Genomic DNA, 19,015 nt, shown 5'->3' on the forward strand with positions numbered 1-19,015 from the left:
TCTATTTCAGATATTTTCCAATATCTATGCGACAGCACCTCGAAGCCATGACCATATGGAACGGCAAGGGCAACAGACACATGCGAACACCACCCCCTGCAAATTACAAGGAAAGTCAATGACCATCCTGACTTGGAATACATCTCTATTTCATGGATTTCACTTGATGAAAATCCTGGCTTTCATTCTCTAACATTATTGTGAGTGTGCCTGCACCAAACTGGCTACATTTTATCAAGTCGGCAATGCACCACAACCATGTCCAGAACAACATGGTATTGAGCAAGAAAGGATAGCCCAGCCAGCAATGTCTGAAATATATCAATAAATAATAAAATAACGTTTCACTTCAAAGTTTGGGAGAAGATTTGTAGCTCGGGTGGTCGTTGTTGTGGTTCTGTTCGCCGAGCTGGGAATTTGTGTTGCAAACGTTTCGTCCCCTGTCTAGGTGGCATCCTCAGTGCTTGGGAGCCTCTTGTGAAGCGCTTCTGTAATGTTTCCTCCGACATTTATAGTGGTTTGTACCTGCCGCTTCCGGTTGTCAGTTCCAGCTGTCTGCTGCAGTGGCCGGTATATTGGGTCCAGGTCAATGTGTTTGTTGATAGAATCTGTGGATGAGTGCCATGCATCTAGGAATTCCCTGGCTGTTCTCTGTTTGGCTTGCCCTATAATAGTAGTGTTGCCCCAGTCAAATTCATGTTGTTTGTCATCTGCGTGTGTGGCTGCTAAGGATAGCTGGTCGTGTCATTTCGTGGCTAGTTGGTGTTCATGGATGCGGATCGTTAGCAGTCTTCCTGATTGTCCTATGTAGTATTTTGTGCATTCCTTGCATGGGACTTTGGACACGACATTGGTTTTGCTCATGTGGGACAACACTACTATTATAGGACAAGCCAAACAGAGAACAGCCAGGGAATTCCTAGAGGCAAGGCACTGATCCACAGATTCTATCATTAAACACATCGACCTGGACACAATATACCGGCCACTGCAGCGGACAGCTGGAACTGACAACCGGAAGCGGCAGGTACAAACCACTATAAATGCCGGAGGAAACATCACAGAAGCGCTTCACAAGAGGCTCCCAAGCACTGAGGATGTCACCTAGACAGGGGACGAAACGTTTGCAACACAAATTCCCAGCTCGGCGAACAGAACCACAACAATATTTCACTCTTTGGTACCTGGGTTTCACTTGCTGAGTTTGGGAATAAATGTTTTCTATATTCTTGAGTTTCAGGAAATTGATAAGTGATTTGATTGAAATGTAAATTAATCCAAATGGCAAGGGCATAACCGGACAAACGCTGAGAAATTATTTGTGTGGGTGTGGAAGTACAAAACATGAGGACAGAATCTCAGGAAAAGGGGCAACGTATTTGGGACCGAAATCTTGTGAAAACAATTCACTCAACGGGATAAGAGATTTCAGTCTTCGCCATCCCGAGGATTGTGGATGCAGTGTCAGTAAATGCAGTGGAAAGTTCACAGAAAAATGGAGGTGCTCAGGGTTGGAGGAGGTCACGGAGATAGATTTGCATAAGTGCAGGAGGAAGCTACTGATACGGTGAAGCTGTAAAATAACAGAGAGAATGCCTCTGGTGCGATGGGTGTCTGGGCTGGAAGTAGAAGCTGAAAGAGTTTACAAAAAGATAGGGAGGACCCGACGTGCTTGAGGAGTTTATAGTGATAGCGAAACATGCAATAGCTGAAATGGGTTCCAGAGATATGGATGAATACCATGCTGAAGGAATCCACAGTGATAGGAAGGGTTGAAGATGCTGGTGATCGGTGGGTTGGAATGGTGGGAGATGCAACGGTTGGAGGAGGTTACAGAGATAAGGAGGAGTGTTGAGATTAGACAATATTACAGAGAAAGGAAGGTGTGTATCGGCTAAAGGAGATTATAGAAGCAGGGAGATTTGTTGCGGCTGGCGGAAGTTCCAGAGTTAGCTCGGGTTGAGGTATCTGGAGGATTTTATACAGATAGAAAAATGTGGAGGGCCGAGAGGAAGTTACACAGATTCAAAGCTGTGTCGGGTCTGCAGAAGTTTTCACATATTGGCAGGAGTATATAGATAAAATCAGTACAAGAGATCGAGAAGGAACTGGGGCCTGGAGGATGTTAAAGACATAAGGAGGGGGTGTTGGTATCGAGAATGTTTCAGAGTGAGGGAAGGATGCAGGGGCCGGAGGACACAGTAGATATCGGGAGGGTTGGAAAATCTGATGGAGATTAAAATTAAATGGAGCTGTGCAGGTGTTAGAGAAGTTTAGAGAGATAGTGACGGGTGTAGGTACTCGAGGAGGTTACAGATATAGTAGAAGTGAAGGTGTTCAAGAAGTGAAAAGTGACCATGACTGGTACTGGGGTTGCAACTAGTTAGGAAGGTAGTTTGGGAAATTGAGGCTTGAGATCGTTGCACAGATGCCAAATGGTGTTAATGCCGGATGAGCTGGCTGGTATAATGATGGGATGTGTTGTGCAGGCTGTGACAGATATAGGGAGGAGTGTAAATGCTGCAGCAGAATGCAGAAATATGAAGGGATACATGGACTGGAAAGAGCTGCAGTTAGTTGGAGGGAAATAAATGCTGGAGGAGGTGAAATAGAGAAGGAGGATATATGGTAAGAGGAGGGTACTGATATAAGGAGGATAAGAAAGTCTGCAGGGGGTTAAATCAACCACGAGGGCTTAATGACGCGTGGCGTTTACAGAGATAAGATGGATCGTCGGAGTGGTAGACGTTGTGGAGGGATAGAACATATGGCAGACAGCAGGCCTTTCTGCCCTCGATGGTTGTGCCGAAATTTTATCGTACTCTAAGATCAAACTAATCTACAAGCTCTTCATTCCACAGCCATATATGTGCCTGTCCAAGAGTCGCTTAAATGTCCCTCATGTGTCTGACACTACTACTACTGTTGACAATGCATTTCACACACCCACCACTCTCTGTGTACAGAGCCTCCTTGTCATATTTCCCTTAAAGTACCCTCCAATCACTTTAAAATTATGCCCCTTGTGATGGCTATTTCTGACTGGGAAAACATCTCTGAGTCTTTACTCGATCTATGCCTCTTATCATCTGGTACACCTCTGTCAAGTCACCTTTTCCCCTCAGTCACTCCAATAAGAAAAGAAAAATCTCCTTCGAACTTTCCGCATAAGGCGTGCCCTAGACTCCAGGCAGAATAGGGTAAATGTCTACTGAATATTCCGTGAACCTTCGACATCTTTCCGAAAATGAGGCGAACACAACTGAAACAATATTCTAAGTTTAATCTAACAGGGACTACATAGACCTGCAGCATAACTTTGTGTACCTTAAAATCGTTCCACCTGGTCATGAACGCCACCATACCATGAGCCTTCTTAAAAAGCCACGCAACTTGAATGGCAAATTTGAGGGAGATATGGACGTGGACACCAAGATCCTTCTGTTCCCTGACTTTTACCATGTAATCTGCACTGCAATTCGACCTTCCAAACTTAATCAATTCAAGCGTTTCCAGGTCGAACTCCATCGGCCAATTATCAGCCATGCTTTACATCTGTCAATGAATCATTGCAACCGATAACAATTCCCCAAATTATCCACAACTCTATCAGACTTGGTGTTATCAGCAAACTTATTATCCCATCCTTCCACTTCTTCATACAACTCATTTATAAAAATCACAACGAGCAAAACTTCTAGAACAGAACCCTGCAGAAAACCACTGGTCACCGAGCTCCAGTTCTAGGCTGAATACATTCCATTTACTAGCACTTTCTTTCTTCAGTGGATCAGTCAAATCTGTATATAGATAGCCAAATTTCCATGCATCCCGTGCCTCCTTATTTTCTGAATGAGCTTACCACTGGGAATATAATCAAAAACCTCACAAAATACACATACAACAAATCCACTGCCTTACCTTCACTAATGTGCTTTGTCAAACTCTCAAGGAATTCACCTGTGAAGCATGACCTGTCACTCAGAAAGCCATGCTGGCTATCTTTAATTACCCTATGCTTTTCCAAATTATCATAATTCATTTCTCAGAATCATCTTCCAGAATTTCCCCAACACCGATGCAAGACTGATTGTTGTAATTATGAGAGCCGTCTATATTCCCTTACTTTGAACAAGTCAATAACATTTGCGATCTTCCAATAATCTGACACTACTCATTGCACAGTGAGGATTCAAAGATCATCGCCAATGTGTAGCAATTTCTTTTCTCGGATCCTGTATTATCCAAGGGTACATCCCATCTCATCGAGGGGATTTATCTGTCCTCATATGCTTAAAAGCTTCCGGCCCATCCGTTTTCTTTATAGAAAACTTTTCGAGCAAATCAGCCTGTTTCACGCTGTCCTCACAAAAGACAAGTTCCTCCTCAGTAGTGAATAATGAAGCAGCATCGTCAATAAACACTTCCCCTATGACCTCCAACTATAGGCACAAGTTCACTCCACTAACCCTGATCGGCCCTACTATCACTGTCCATTCTCTTGCTCCTCAAGTAGGTGCAGAATACCTTGGGGTTTTCCTTAATATTCTCATTTTTTCGCGTGTTCTTCTAACTCTCGGAAGTCCATTCATCAGTTCCTTTGCGGCCACCTTATAGAATTCTAGAGCCCTGTCTGATCATTGCTTCTGCAATCTTAAGAAAGATTCCTTATTCCACTTGACGAAATGTCCACATGTCTGATGACCGTTTTCAGATCCACGACACACAACAAACCTCGGGGCCTGCATTTTTCGAGAGGTGAGAGTGAGGAGTAGAGGACTGCTGGGAAGGTGAGTAAAACCGTTTAAAAAACTTACCTCAAGAATCGGGGTCTCCATTTGTCGAGAGATGAGAGTGACCAGCAGACGACTGCTGGGAAGGTGAGGAAAACCGTGTAAAAAACTTACCTCAAGAATCGGGGTCTCCATTTGTCGAGAGATGAGAGTGACCAGCAGACGAATGCTGGGAAGCTAGGTAAAATGTTTCAAAAAACCTTACCTCAGGCGTCAGGGACTCCATTTTCTCGCGAGGTGGGAATTAGCAATGCTCTTTCTTTTCCAAAGAGCAGCAGAGGACTGTTTGGTATATATTTTGACACAGGCTGAATCCCGAGGCATTATACTTGTCATGTCTCTCACCCGTCCTCCTCTCTAACCGAAAAAGGAACTCTCGTGTGTTGCTGAGTTAAGGCACTTCAATTTATATTTCTTGTGTATCACCCAATAGATTGAAATTTTGCTATTAGTTGGTTAGTTGATTAAGACTATCGAGAAGTACTGGAAATTATTTAACTCATTAAGCTGGCCAGGTAATGTGCTGTAGCTGTATGATGTGGGAGTTGGCTGATCCCATTGTGAATGGCAGTGACCACATCTGTGGCAAGTGTTGGTTGCTGAAAGAACTCTGAATCAGATGGATGATCAGGAATCTGAATTTCAAACACTGCGACACCTTCAGGAGCGGGAGAGTTACCTGGATGCATTGTTTCAGGAGGCAGTCACAATCGGTGGTTTAAGCAATTCAAACTCAGTTAATGGTCAGGGACAGCAGAGTGAGACTGTAAGTGAGGCAGGCAGGATTCAGAGGTCAGGAGTGGAGGAGGCTCGGCCCTTGACCATGTCCAATAGTTATGAGACTTTTATTGCTTGTATCGATGGAGAAAATGGCTGTGGACAGGATGAGCCAGCTGACCACATATGTTGCAGAAGGCCATATGAGAAAAAGGAGAAAAAAGACAAGTAGTTGTGATTGGGGATTCTGTAATTGGGGGGACAGGTGGTATCCTTTGCGAGCTGCATATGTGTGTTGCCTGCACGCTGCCAGGGTATAGGACAACTCCGACTGTTTTGAAAGGATTTTGGAGCAAGGGGGGGGGCGATCCAATTGTTGGGGTCCACGATGGCACTAACAACATAGTTAAGACTAGGAAGGTGGACCTATTTGGGGATTATCAAGCACGAGCAAGGTAATGGAAGAACAGATCCTCAATGGTCATAACCTCTGTATTACTGCCCGAGCCACGTGTTAATTGGCATAGTGAGAAGAAAAGTAGGGAAGTAAACACGTGGCTAAGAGACTGGTGTGATTATCCTGTGAAGAATTAGCCATGGTTGACAAAGGAAGACAGGAAATGTATCAAATAAAAAGATAGAGGCTATAATATGGCCAAGATTAGTAGGAAACCAGAAGGTTGGGAAAATGCAAAAACAAACAGAGGATAAAAAGAGAGACATAATGGAGAGTATCAAATATGAAGGTAAACTAGCTAAAAATATGGCAAATGATAGTGCATTTTTCTTTCAATACGTGAGAAACAAACAAGAGGCAAAAGTCGAAATTGGGCCCCTCCAAACGGATGCTGGAATGTTGTGCTGAGAGATAAGGAAATAACTGAAGAACTTAATAAGTACTCTGTGTCATTATTCACAGTGGAAGACATGAGTAATATCTCAACAACAAGGGAGAGTCAGGGAGCAGAGTTCAGTATGGTAGCCATTACAAAGGAGAAAGTGCTCGAAAAGCTAAAAGATGTAAACATCAATAAATCTCCTTGCTGTGATGGGCTACATCCTAGAGTTCTGTGAGAGGTGTCTGAGGAAATAAAGTTGGTGCTGACTGTGATCTTTCACAGATCATTGGAGTCAATCGAAAGCCTACATGATTGAAAACCGCTATTGCAACCAGGCTTGTTCAAGAAAGGATCAAGGCAAAAGATGGAAAATTATATGCCGATTTGCCTAACCTCCGTTGTTAGTAAAGTTTTAGAATCCCTCATTAAGAATGAGATTTCTGAATTCACGTAAGTGCAGGATCGGATTAGAAATAGTCGGCATGGGTTTGGTAAGGAGACGTCGTGCCTGAGAAACCTTTTAGAATTCTTTGAAGAGGTAATAAGTCGGTTAGACCGGGAAACCCAGTGGATATTATCTGTCTGAACTTCCAAAAGGCCTTTGAAAAGGTGCCTCACGGGAGGTTGCTGAGTAAGGTGAGGTCCCAAGTTGTTCGAGGTAAACTACTGGCATGAATTGGGGATTGGTTGTCTGACAAAAGGCAGAGAGTTGGGCTAAAAGTTTATTTTTTGCAACGGCAACTGTTGTTTTCGTGGTGTCCCAGAGGGTAGAATTTTGGTGCCGCAGCTGTTCACTTCATATATTAATGATCTGGATGAAGGGGTTGCGGGCATTCTGTTGAAGTTTGCCGATGTTACAAAGTTAGGCGGACAGGCAGGTTGTACCGACGAGGTGGAGAGGCTGTAGAAAGATTTAGACAGTTCAGGAGAGTGTTCCAGAAAATGGCTGATGAATTTCAACGTGAGCAAATGTTTGGTCTTGCACTGTGTAAAAAAAAAAGAATACAGGCTCAGGCTATTTTCTTAGCTTTGAGAAAATGCATAAAACCAAAGTACAAAGGGATCTGGGAATGCTGGTACAGGATTCTCGACAAGTTAGTTTGCAAGTTGAGTCTGTGATTAAAAAGGAAATGTAATGCTGTCATTTATCTCAGGATGGTTGGAATGTAAATGCAGCGATGTGCTTCTGAGAATTTATAAAGCTTCTGTATGGCCGCATTTAGAATACTGTGTCCAATTTTGGACTGCACAGCTCAAGAAGGACATATTGGCACTGGACTGCATCAAGCAAAAGATTTACATAGGTGATCCCTGAAAGAGTATGCCGAGATATGAATAATGGCTGAGGATCCTGTGACTGTAGACATAAGAATTTCGAAAATTGAGGGTAGATCTCGTAGAAATGTACAAAATAATGGATGGCTTTGAAATGGTGGACGCTGGGAAATTGTTACCATTGGGCAGCGTGACTGGGAAAAGTGTGAACAGCCTCAAAATTAGAGGGGATGAATTTGGAATGGAAATGAGGACACATTTCTTCAGCAAGAGTGGTGGACCTATGGAATTAATTAATTCTTGATCTCGCAAGGAATTCAGAGCTCCGGGGAGACTGTGGGTGAATGAAATTGAAACGCGCATCAGCGATGACTAATGGTGGTGTGAACTTGATGGGCCGAATGGCCTTGCTTCCACTCACTGACTTATGGTTTCATAGTCCCACCCCATCCCGACGATTTCCCACGCCACAGTAGTAATTGCAAAACCTGTATCCACACCTAACCCTCACCTCAATCCAGGCTCTAAATTTTCCTTTCACGTCCGACAGAACTTTATGAGCACCACCACAAATGTCATCTACTGTATATGAAGCACCCAATGTGGTCTCTTCTACTTTGAGAAGACAGGAGGCCAACTTCGAGATCTCCATCTTATCTCAGTTCTAAGCCTCCATCTTGACCTGTGCATCGTCCTTCCCATCCATCTGCACCACCATATTCTCCGAACTATCACTTCTCTTCCATCTTCAACGGCCCACTGCAACATCAGCTACGTTCCCCCAGCCTCCTAATTCCCATTTATCTCTCAGCCAGCAGGCTCACAAGCCTCATTTCTGATGAAGAGCTTATGGCTGAAATATTTATTCTCTTGCACATCGGATGCTGCCTGACTTGCTGTGCTTCTCCAGCACTACCCTCTCTATTCTAATGTCCAGCATCTACAATCCTCTATTTCTCCGAGATGTTTGCATCTCTTGATGCCAAGGTTCCTTCACCCGACAACCCCTCCTTGCCTCAGTGGGACAACACTGTCCAATAATTTCAGCAAGTGCTTCCTCAGTAACTTTCACATTTCTGCCATGCACTTTACTGAGAATATCTGTTCACAATTTATGCTGCACAATCACTGCCTAATAGAATTTAAGTTCCCTCTCCCCAATTAATTACTTTCCCATACTCCCTGTTTCTATCCCTCTCTGTAACAATAGTAAAGGTCCAAGAATTGTGATCACTAACACCGAAATGCTCTCCCACCTTGAGGTCTAACACTTGACCTTGTTCGTTGTGAAGAACTAAATCCAATATGACTTTCCCTCGGGTCGGCTTTCCACACATTGATTCAGGAATCCACCAGATTCAGGATCGTCCAGATCTCCCAACCCAATCTACTCCCACCTGCCAGCACCCAAACCATTTCCCTCCAAACCCTTCCTCTTCATATACCTTTTTAAATAACTTTTAAATGTTGCAGTCGTACTAGACTCAACCATTTCATCTGGCAGTTCATTCCACACACATACAACCCTCTGCATCCTATTTCTCTTTTAGATCATTCTCCTCTCACCCTCAAGCTATTTCCTCTAGTTCTGGACTCTCCCAACCAGACAGATAATAAAATCTTTGCCTATTTATCCTATCCAAGCCCCACATGATTTTATAAACCTCTACAGGGTCACCCCTCAGCCGTCGACGCTCCAGGGAAAACAGACCGAGCCTCTTCAACCTCTCCCTGTAGCTCAACACCTCCATCCCTGGCAACATTCTTAATAAATATTTTCTGAACTAATTCAGGTTTCACAACATCATTCCGATAGGCAGGAGACCAAATTTGCACGTAATATTCCAAAAGTGGACGAACAATGTTTTGGAGCACCGCAATGTGACCTCTCAACTATTCTACTCAGTACTCTGACCAATAAAGGAAAACATACAGAACGCTTTCTTCACGACCCAATCTATCTCCGACTCGACTTGCACGGAGCTATGAACCTGCACTCCAAGATCTCTTTGTTCAACAATACTCCCCGGGAACTTACCATTTAGTGGATGAGTCCTGCAAACGTTTGCTTTCCCAAAATTCAACACCACATATTTATCTCAATTAAATTCCATCAGCCAGTTCTCAGCTCATTTGCCCATCTGATAAACGTCCTGTTGTAATGTGAGGTAACCTTCTTCACTGTCCCCGACACCTCCAATTTTGGTGTCATCGGCAAACTTACGACTTAGACCTCTTCTGCTCAAATCCAAATCATTTAAAGAGATGACGAAAAGAAGTGGACCCAGCACCAATCCTTGTGGCAATCCACTGGTCACACGCCTCCAGTTTGAAAAGCAACCCTCCAACACCGCCCTCTGTCTTCTACTTTGAACCAGCTCTGTATCCAAAAGGCTCGTTCTTGCTGTATTCCATGAGATTTAATCCTTGCTGAACAGTCTCCCATGGGGAACCTTTTCGAACGCCTTACTGAAATCAAGATAGACCACAGCCACCACTCTGCCCTCATCAATCATCTTTCTTATTTCTTCAAAAAAAAAACTCTGTCAAGATTGGAAGGCATGATGTCCCACTTACAACGCCATGTTGAATTTCCCTAATCAGTTCTTGACTTTCCAAATGCGTGTACAGCCTGTCCCTCAGGACTCCCTCCAAAAACTTGCCCACCAACGTCAGTCTTACCGGTCTGTAGTTCCGGGGCTTAATCTTACCACCCTTGTTCAGCAGCAGCATCACGTGAACCAAACTCCAGTCTTCAGGCTCCTCAAATGTGACTATCGTTTATACAAATTTCTCAGCAAGGGGTCCAGCAATCATTTTCTTAACTTCTCACAGATTTCTAGGTACACCTGATCGAGTCGTGAGCTTTAATCAACTTTTATGCATTTCACATCATCCAATACTCCCTCCTGTGTAATATGGACTTTTTTCAAGACATCACCATTTTTTCCGGGCAATGAACTCCTTCCATGTTTTTTCCACAGTAAACACTGATGCAAAATATTCGTCTAGGTCGCCACCATCTCCTGCATTTCCACAGAAAGGTCGCCTTGCTGATCATTGAGGGACCTTAATCTCTGCTTAATTAAACTTTTGTCCTTAATGTATTTGCAAAACCCTTTGAATTCTCCTTAACTCTATTTGCCAAATCTATCTCATGTACCTACTTTGCCCTCCCGACTCCCCTCTTAGATATACTACACTTCCTTTATACTCTTCTAAGGTTTCATTCGATGAATCTTGTCTTTACCTGGTGTTTGCTTCCTTCTTTTTCTTAACCAAACACACGATTTCTTCCATCATCCTTCATTTCCTCCACCTACCAGGCTTTAATTTCACCCTAATCGGAGTACACTGTCTCTGGACTCTCATTGCCTCATTTCTGAAGACTTCCTATTTTCCAGCCGTCCAAATACAAAGGAACATCTGCCCCCAATCAGCTTTCGAATGTACTTGCCGAATACGGTCGAAAATTAGCGTTCCTCCAATTTAGAAATTCAGCTTGTATATCTGGTCTGTCCTGTTCCATCACTATTTAAAAACTAACATAATTCTGGTCGATGGCCCCAAAGTGCCCCTACCAACTGACACCTCAGCCACTTCCCCGCCTTATTTCCCAAGATTTGTTCAAGTTTTGCACTTTCTCCAATAGGAGTATCCACATATTGAATCAGAAAATGTTCTTGTACACACTTAGCAATTTCTCCTCTAAATAAACCCTTAACACGATGACAGCCCCATTTATGAGAAAGTGAGGACTGCAGATGCTGGGGATCAGAGCTTAAAAATGTGATGTTGGAAAAGCGCAGCAGGTCAGGCAGCATCAAAGGAGAAAGAGATTCAACGTTTCGGGCATAAGCCCTTCTTCAGAAATGAGGAGGGTGTGACATGCAGGATATGATAAATGATAGGGAGGAGGGACTTCGGGGAGGGGCTTTGGGAATGCGATAGGTGCAAGGAGCTTAAGGTGAGGGTGATAGGCCGGAGAGGGGGTGGGGGCGGAGAGGTCGGGTAGAAGATTGCCGGTCAAGAAGGCGGTGCTGAGTCTGAGGGTTGGGACTGAGAAAAGGTGGGGTGAGGGGAGATGAGGAAGCTAAAGAAATCTGTATTCATCCCTTGTGGTCGGAGGGTTCCTAGGCGGAAGATGAGTCTCTCTTCCTCCAGGCGTCGTGTTGCCATGGTCTGGCGATGGACGAGCCCAAGGACCTGCAAGTCCTTGGCAGAGTGAGAGGGGGAATTAAAGTTTTCAGCCACGGGGAGGTTGGGTTGTTTGGTGCGAGGGTCCCAGAGGTGTTCTCGGAAACGTCCCACAAGTTGTCGGCCTATCTCCGCAATGTATAGGAGGACACTTCGCTTGCAGTAGATGCAGTAAATGATGTGTGTGCAGGTGCAGGTGAATTTCTGATGGATATTGAAGGATCCCTTGGGACCTTGGCGGGAAGTGAGGGGTGAGGTGTGGGCGCAAGTTTTGCATTTTTTACGGTTGCAGGGGAAGGTGCAAGGATTGGAGGTTGGGTAGGTGAGTGGCGTGGACCTGACAAAGTGAGTCGCGGAGGGAGTGGTCTTTCCGGAACGCTAATAGGGGTGGGGAGGGAAATATATCCTTGGTGTTGGGGTCCGTTTAGAGGTGGCGGGAATGACGAAGGATGATCCGATGTATCAGGAGGTTGGTGGGGTGGTAAGTGAGAACGAGTGGAGTTCTGTCCTGGTGGCGATTGGAGGGGCGGGGTTCAAGGGCGGAGTAGCGGGAAGTGGAGAAGATGCGGTGGAGAGCATTGTCAACCACGTCTGAGGGCAAATTGCGGTCATTGGAGAAGGAGGCCATCTGGGTTGTTCAGTATTGGAATTGGACCTCCTGGCAGCAGATGCGGTGAAGGCGAAGGAATTGGAAATATGGCATGGCGTTTTTACAGGGGACAGGGTGGGAAGAGGTGTAATCCAGGTAGCTGTGGGAATCAGTCAGTTTATAGTATACATCCGTGTTGAGTTGGTCGTCCAAGATAGAGATGGAGAGGTCGAAGAAGGGGAGGGAGGAGTCTGAGATGGTACAGGTAAATTTGATTTCGGGGTGGAAGGTGTACGTAGAGTGGATGAACTGTTCAACCTCCTCGTGGGAGCACGAGGTAGTTCCGATACAGTCATCAATGTAGCGGAGGAAATGGTGGGGAGTGGTGCCAGTGTAGCTGCGGATGATGGACTGTTCCACATATCCAACGAAGAGGCGGGCATAGCTGGGGCCCATGGCTACTCCTTTGGTTTGGAGGAAGTGGGAGGATTGGAAGGAGAAGTTGTTAAGAGTGAGGACCAGTTCAGTCAGTCGAAGGAGAGTGTCAGAGGAAGGGTACTGGTTGGTTCGGCGGGAAAGGAAGAAACGGAGGGCTTTGAGACCTTCGTGATGGAGGATGGAGGTATATAGGGACTGGATGTCCATGGTGAAGATAAAAGCATTGGGGACCAGGGAAGCGCAAATCATGGAGGAGGTGGAGGTCGTGGGTGGTGTCCCGAACATAGGTGGGTAGTTCTTGGACTCAGGGGGACAGGACCGTGTCAAGGTATGCAGAAATGAGTTCGCTGAGGCAGGAGCAGGCTGAGACAATGCGTCGGCCGGGGCAGTCAGGTTTGTGGATTTTGGGCTGGAGGTAGAAACGGGCGGTACGGGTTGTGGGACTATGAGGTTGGAGGGGGTGGATGGGAGATCCCCTGTGGTGATGATGTAATGGATGATCTGGGAGATGATGGTTTGGTGGTAGGAGCTGGGGTCAAGCTCAAGGGGGCAGTAGGAGGAGGAGGTGTTCAGCTAAATGCCAGCTCGCAGACACCTCCTCCTACTGCCCCCTTGACCTTTACCCCACCTCCCACCACCAAACCATCATCTCCCAGTCCATCCATAACCTCATCACCTCAGGGGATCTCCCATCCACCGCCTCCAACCTCATAATCCCACAAACCCGTACCGCCTGTTTCTACCTCCTGCACAAAACCCTCAAACCTGACTGCGTTGGCCGACCCATTGTCTCAGCCTGTTCCTGCCCCACGGAACTCATTTCTGCATACCTTGACACGGTCCTGTACTCCTTTGTCCAAGAACTCCCCACCTACGTTTGGGACACCACCCACGCCCTCCACCTCCTCCATGATTTTCGCTTCCCTGACCCCCAACGTCTTATCTTCACTATGGACATCCAGTCCCTATACACCTCCATCCCCCATCACGAAGGCCTCAACGCCCTACGCTTCCTCCTCTCCCACCAAACCCACCAGGACTCTTCGTCTGACACTCTCCTTCCACTGGCTGGACTGGTACTCACTATTAACAACGTCTCCTTCCAATCCTCCCACTTCCTCCAAACAAAAGGAGTAGCCATGGGCACCCGCATGGGCCACAGCTATGCCTGCCTATTCGTTGGATATGTGGAACAGTCCATCCTCCGCAGCTACACTGGCACCACTTCCCACATTTCCTCCGCTACATTGATGACTGTATCGGCGCTACCTTGTGCTCCCACGAGGAGGTTGAACAGTTCATCCACTTTACTAACACCTTCCACCCCGACCTCAAATTTACCTGGACAGTCTCAGACTCCTCCCTCCCCTTCCTAGACCTCACCATCTCGGACGACCGACTCAACATGGTCGTATACGATAAACTGACTGACTCCCACAGCTACCTGGATTACACCTGTTCCCACCATGCCCCCTGTAAAAACGCCATCCCATTTATCCAATTCCTTCGCCTTCGCCGCATCTGCTCCCAAGAGGACCAGTCCCAGTATTGAACAACCCAAATGGCCTCCTTGTCCAAAGACCGCAATTTCCCCTCTGATGTGTTTGACGATGCTCTCCACCGCATCTCCTCCACTTCCCGCTACTCTGCCTTTGAAACAGCCCCTCCAATCGCCACTCGGACAGAAACCCAGTGGTCCCCACCTACCACCCCACCAAACTCCAGATACATCGGATCATACTTTTGCATTTCTGCCAACTCCAAACGGACCCCACTACCAAGGATATATTTCCCTCCCCACCCCTATCAGCGTTTCGGAAAGACCACTCCCTCCGTGACTCCCTCGTCAGATCGAACCACCCCACACCAACCCAACCTCCACTGCCAGCACCTTCCCCTGCAACCACAAAAAATGCAAAACTTGCACTCACTCCTCCCCCCTCACTTCTCTCCAAGACCCCAACGGATCCTTCAATATCCATCAGAAATTTACCTGCACCTGCACACACATCACTTAATGCATCCGCTGCACCTGATGTGCCCTCCTATACGTTGGGGAGACAGACTGCCTACTTGCGGAACGTTTCTGACAACACCTCTTGGTCCCCCGCAACAACCAACCCAACCGCCCCGTGGCTGAACACATTAATTCCACTTCCACTCCGCCAAGAACATGCAGGTCCTTGGGCTCCTCCATCGCCTCACCATGGCAACACGACGCCTGGAGAAAGAGATAGTCATCTTCCACCTAGGAACCCTCCAACCATAAGGGATGAATGCAGATTTCTCCAGCTTCCTCATTTTCCCTCCGTCCACCATTTTTCAGTCCCAACCCTCAGACTCAGCACCACATTCTTGACCTGCAATCTTCTTCCCACCCACTCCGCCCCCACCCCCTCTCCGACCTATCACCCTCACCTTAACCTCCTTCCACCTATCCGAATCCCAACGCCCCTCCACCAAGTCCCACAGCCCGACCTTTTATCTTATCCTGCTTGGCACAACCTCCTCATTCATGAAGAGGTGCTTATGCTCGAAATGTCGATTCTCCTTCTCATTTGATTCTGCCTGACCTGCTGCGCATTTCCAGCCCCATCTATGTTTGGCAAGTTAAATATCCCCTTCCATAACTACCCCATTATGGTTGTTGATAACTGAGATTTCCGTACAAATCAGTCTCAATTTCACTTTTACTAGTAGGGGGTCTATAATATAATCCCAGTAAAGTGATCATTCTTTTCTTATTTCTCAGTTCAACTCAAATAACTTCCCTGACTGTATTTCCGGGAATATCATCCATAAGTGCAGTTGTAAAACGATCCTTAACCGAAAACGCCACTCCCTTGATTACTCCCGGTGCTGCAGACTAGTATGGGTAGGAGTAGGAGTTTGAGCAGATGAGTGGATGGTTGAGGAGCTGGTGTGGTAATTATAATGAATTCCAGAGTTGGAAGCTGTGCACATTTTGCATGATCAATATTGAATAAATAAATTTGGAGTTTATATTGATGACTTTTGAAATGCTGTTGTCACTTTTCCAGTTTCCACTCTGAATTACAGATAAGGATTATTTTATTTATTTATTTTTTAAAATCAATTGTATTAGCCCTGAACCAGAAACTCAGAATTATTTGGTAGGATCGCTTGTTTTATTCCTCTTAAACGTTGTCAGTGAAGAGTCTCATTGCCCCATGGGTAATTTGAAGCATAACTGCAGTAATTTATTGCTATGTAAAGAATGGAAATGTACCTTAATGGCCAGTTGAAGGAGCTTTGCATTTGATTGGGGAACAGGCGTATGCGTAGTGGACGGAACTCCCAAAACATGGGAGATGTTCACAGCTGACTGTGAATGGCGAGATTAAATTAATGAAAAAGGCATTTGAAACAGTGTAAGGCCACGAAGAGTGAGTATTATATAACCAGGGTTAAAGCAACAACACTGTAAAATAAAGAATTATACTAAATTCAGAATCCCGAGGTGATACCTGGCGTACTAACTCTGTGTGAGGATGGGGATGACACTCATAAGGATGAGGATTGGGATTTTATTCCTGGATAACGGCTGAACTCCTAACATCTCCTGATTGTTCCCACCACACACTACCATTACAAATATTTTTCATTCTTTTGAAAATGAAGCATCCAGTCTTCATTGCTGATATCATGGCGTGAGTCGCCTGTGCCATCCTCAAATAGGGCCGATCTCCGGAATTAGAGTTATGTTAATGAAGCATGCTGCTTACGGTAAGATCAAACCGGCCAGTTTGGTCAATATGTTCAAAGGATGATACAAATATAAACGCAGCAAAATTCCAGGAGTAGCCTGAATACGAACTGCTCATGTTATGAGACTTCAATAAGTGGGCATCTGTCCGACAAAAGTGGTCTTCAGTCCACAATTGAAAAAAAATCGGAAAGCTGATTCGTCTTTTTTAACACTATGCTTTTGTGATATTTTTCCTCCTGGTCTCACCGAAATGATCCAGCCAAATTATATGACCTAGTCCATAATATCCAGTCGCATCTGAGTTGACTGGTTTTCTACTGGTGTTGTCAGAGCTAGGCTGGATCACGATGAAAGTTTCAGGTAGAACAGATTATGTCCAGTGCCCTCGTGATCCTAAATGCCGTATTCCAGCCCTGACAGGGTTGATTGGGAGCATGGATACCCACTGGGTGCGGAACCCACCTTATTTGCCCACCCAGCGACACTTCTGAGCAACCCATTCCCGAGGGTACACTGGAAATGGGGACAGGCAAGCCCCAGTACTACACTTTTCAATCTCTGAACAAAACGGCTGGCCCTTGTTTTAACTGTGGAAATTTGGCCACTGGAGATTGATGTGTCTTTAATGTTACGTTGGAGCGAACATAGGCATCGAATGCTTGCATTCGAGCAAAAGGAAAATCTGCTGATGCACACTGTATCTCCATTGTGTTTTTGGTGTGACCCACAATTATGCAGCCTTGTGGGAACAGAGGACGTTTAACCCCCACTATGCAGTGCAATAGAAATCCTGTTTTATCTAATCAATCTAGCAGTTATCGAAATGTTCGGCTCACGCTGAGGTAACTGACATAGTCTCCAAAGGAATGAGCAGGTAGGTGCCGCTTTCAAGCAGGCAGCCTTACACCCCAATCATCTGGTCCAAATTGGTCTCCAGGAAAATCTTGAAAGAGGCAGCATGTGTATCGATATGCCAGACCAAGATAAGATACAATAATCCCGGGGAAGCCCCCTGCTGAACAGCACAAACTATGGCCCCAATTATGGTACTCCCTCGATACTCAAACCAAAATGTTGGTGACCCCTGCTAGACAAGTTTACGTTCCATCTTTGCTGGTGCCTTTTTTACTTGGTTATGTGAACTTTGTGAACACGTGTGCAAGGAGGGAATGGTAAATACTGGATTGCAAACTTGGTGGCACCGAGAGATTTAGAAAGCATCTTGGAAAAGAGCTGAAGCGTGTTTAATTTGTGAACAAACGAAACACATGTTGTAAGAGGGATGCCCCGTGGTTTTTAACAATTTCCTTTTCCGGGGAGGGAGTCTTTTTACTCGTCCACAACTTGCTTTTATAGAATCACCTCATGCACATTGTTCCGAACATTGCCTAACAATATGACTGTCTGTGTGGAGTTTACACATTCTCCTTGTTTCTGCGTGGGTTTCCTCCGGGTGATCCGGTTTCCTCCCACAGTCCTTAGATGTGGAGGAAGGTGAATTGGCCATGCTAAATTGCCCATAGTGTTCGATGCATTAGTCGGAGAGAAATGGGTCTGGGTGTGTTACTCTTCGGAGAGTCGGTGTGGACTGGTTAGGCCGAATGGCATGTTTCCACGCTGTAAGGAATCTAATCTAAAAATAAAAATATTGTGGATGGACCAAAATATCCTAATGACTGATACAGCTCCCACTGTTGTGTTGGACAAGTGGAAGTACTTGCATGAGTTAGCCAAAGCTGTTCAAAGTTTTCACTCACGGAACGCCAAGTGAAAGAAATAGAAACAGGGCAAATTGGAGCTGAGGTGGAAAGACTCTTTCCTCGTTCGGCTGGTGACCCGTTCAGCAGTCAAGTTCAAGGGGAGGCCGCATGGAGGACGGGACACAGTGCATCAGAGCACCACACCTTGAAGAGAATCTCTTGATTCCTGCTGCGTTACCTGTAAAGCAACGACCGCAGATATCTACCAGGAAGAATTGCACTTTAATACTTCCTTTGTATGACATATCTCTGTGCACAGAAGATCAGCCACTCTGTCTCTTGGGGTTGTGCCCATAATCCTTTCCATCCTAACGGTAGGATTCTTGAACGGCAGGTCCTTTTTAATGAATCTGACACTGCTGAATTATTTAATCAGCGTTGTTCTGCTGCTGTCACGACTTTTTTCAAATCCCTGCCACCTTCGTATAAATGGTCGGCGCCCCTTCCACTAATAGGGACATTACAATAGTGATAAGCGGATTATAGGATGGGCACTTTTGAAGGGTGATTCTTGCCACGCTATAATCTATGACATACATCCCCGTCTCTGTTTCTCTCTAATATTATGACAACGATCACAACACTACCAAGTATTTGCATTGAAAGTCAATCTCGTTTGGGTTGGCGGAATGGGTTCAATAAATATCTTGACTCCATCCTCCTTTCAGCGACTGACA

The sequence above is a fragment of the Chiloscyllium punctatum genome, chromosome 21 (genome assembly GCF_047496795.1).
Source record: "Chiloscyllium punctatum isolate Juve2018m chromosome 21, sChiPun1.3, whole genome shotgun sequence".
NCBI lineage: Eukaryota > Metazoa > Chordata > Chondrichthyes > Orectolobiformes > Hemiscylliidae > Chiloscyllium > Chiloscyllium punctatum.